This window comes from Oratosquilla oratoria, chromosome 2, assembly GCF_046742065.1.
Source record: "Oratosquilla oratoria isolate Oo_2021 chromosome 2, ASM4674206v1, whole genome shotgun sequence".
Taxonomy (NCBI): Eukaryota; Metazoa; Arthropoda; class Malacostraca; order Stomatopoda; family Squillidae; genus Oratosquilla; species Oratosquilla oratoria.
The window spans coordinates 19062945-19065444 of NC_134778.1; the positions used below are offsets into that span (position 1 = coordinate 19062945).

At 36.5% G+C, this 2500-nt stretch overlaps 1 protein-coding gene across 1 annotated transcript in view; it reads left to right on the plus strand.

The window, feature by feature from the left end:
• LOC143037410 (uncharacterized) overlaps window positions 1–576 on the plus strand; it is a 4959-nt gene extending 4383 nt beyond the window's left edge. Inside the window, exon 6 of the mRNA XM_076205558.1 lies at window positions 97–576. The gene's annotated coding sequence lies outside the window, so the exon portion shown is untranslated. The remainder of the gene's footprint in view (window positions 1–96) is intronic.
• The last annotated feature ends 1924 nt before the right edge of the window (window positions 577–2500 follow it).

The following is a 2500-nucleotide window of genomic DNA, read 5'->3' on the forward strand; positions in this document are numbered from 1 at the left end:
ATTTGTTTATAGTACTGTCCTCTGTAAAATACTATAATATATAAATCGTGCACTTACAGTTGGCAGTCTATTCATGTAAATGTTTTGTTTTTACAGGTTGCACAGAGTTGAATAGCCACATAAATCCTGCCGGAAGTGAAGAGCTGTACGAGACTAAGACATATAGACTATGAAGGAAAATATTGACTCTGAGATGTGTCAATATCTACCTTATTTCTACCCTGATCTCATGGACGTGATGATATGAAGTTTGGCAGCAATGCTTCACTTAAGACTTTCACTTTTTTTTTTCTCTTTCTTTTCCGCGCAGCAACATTTTACAAATTTTATTTTGGCTAATAGCAGACGATTTCAATTTGCTCTGAGGTTTCCACTGGCACGGAAAAGGGTTGAGAATTTGTTTCTTAACAAACTATTCAGAAACTACTCGTCCACAAGGAACAGCATTTCGCACCAAGTCTGGCTTGGCGAACAGCCAAAAGAGGAACATTATTTATTCCAAAATGTATATTCACAAAGACTATTTGCCTGGAGATTGTAGAGACGCATATAATTTAAATAAACTATTTTGTGGAAGTGTTACTTTCAGTATCCTTCATCTTTTGAAATGAAAATTCACCAATATCGTAAAGAAAAACAATACCTCTTTTTTCAAAAACATACTAAAAATCGATATGGAAGAAGACAGGGTGAATGACTACAGTACATTTACAAAAAAAAATCTGGTTTGATATAGAAAACTGACACAAAAACGTGATCAGGCTGTATGACTGTTCAGATATATATTATTTTCTTTATTTATGTTGGACTTATTCATAACAACAACACTAATATAGTAACAAATAAAGCAGAACCCTTAGATTTGGGGGTAAGGGGGTTGTATCATTCTTTTCTTAAGATATAAATTTACACATTCAAGAAGGACGCAGAAAAATGGTAGATTAATAAGCAATCTGTCACCCCCTTGAGTAGCTGCAGAAGCTTCTTTGCCAGAAAACGATACCTACACAGTTACAATGGAGTGTCGGCTGAGACCAACACCTATTAAAGAGTGAAGGGCACTTTTTTGGATATTTGAGGATGAGGACTTTATCGATTGAGTTTTTCCAAGTACAGAGAAGTTTCCAATGAGCCTTCGCCAAATGGTGTCTTCTCCGCCAAAATTGTCGGTAGTTGGCATGTTTCCCACATACAAAGGTTATTTTACAGCACGCGGAAGCAAGAAACTACAGGAAAAGAAATGTAGAGATAGATAGATAATGTGAAACATGAGGAGAAACACAGCCTTTTTTGGGGGCAAGTCCTTATTATTCAAATATCGAACTGGATTCGAAAGTTGATATACAACCTTTTCACCTGACAAATAATGTCGTCATTAGATATCATTTTTATCATAATTTTTTTTAGCGTGATATAAAACATCAGGCATATTTGAAAATAAAACAAACAAGTATCAGTTACGTCGCCAATTATCAAGAGAGAAAAACACTGCAAATTTGTTGAGAAATTCGAACTTATATCGCCAAGAGCTTTCATATAAAATTTACGCTCCATAAGTATCCTTCGCCATATTCTCCTTCCGATTTTGAAGTGATTCATTCTTATCATTTCATTCCGATTAACCTCAGTCGATTTTAGTCACTGTATCGTCTGCAGTAAGAAGAAATTATACATAAATACTACTACACTACGAGTGGCAGGTCCATTCTTAATGTTTTTATATTAAGCAGTGAAAACCAGGTAAAGATGCAAAAGCTGCCGTCTTCTATTCTACAGTGACCTTATTTAGTTAGGACATACTAGAAGAAAAAGAACCGGATCAATTGTAGAATTCCCCCCACCGAGGCATTTCCTTATTTCCTAGAACTATATACCACCCCACTTCATTTCAATTCCAAATATAGAAAACAGTACGAGTATCTGTCCTAATACAACGGTGCTCGGGATCTCAACGTGGGAAGTAGGGTGACATGTGGACTCTAATGAGAGTGTGGAGTCTCACAAAAGGTGCTTGTGGCTTTGATAACATCTCCTGGTTACAGCTCTGCACTCTGCCGGCATATTGCTTATTAATAACTGAGTTCCTGGTAGCCGCATAGAAAACGGAATCATGTTTAAAACGAGAGAAAACGGTTCGCGTTTTTTCAACTCGTTTTAATGAGACACTTGGCAACACTTCAGGCCCAGAGGCAAGAGTAGTGTACCAGCAGCAAAAGGGAAAAAAGTGGTTTAGTAACTGAGGTAAATATACACTAGTTAAGACCATCTGGATAAATTCCTTTAGTGCGATGAACTAGTTTACAGATTATATTCTGTTCAAGGCCAGCCTATTCTTTTCAGCTTGGGGTATATCAAGATAATAAGATTATCTCAATTATCATGCTGTTATGAAGTACTTGGTAAACGTCAAGTGGTTTTGTTCCACGCCCTGGTCATGCATTCAAGATTCTCATCAAATCTTGTGAATTTGAAAAGCTTCAGGACGACTTCGCTTAGTATT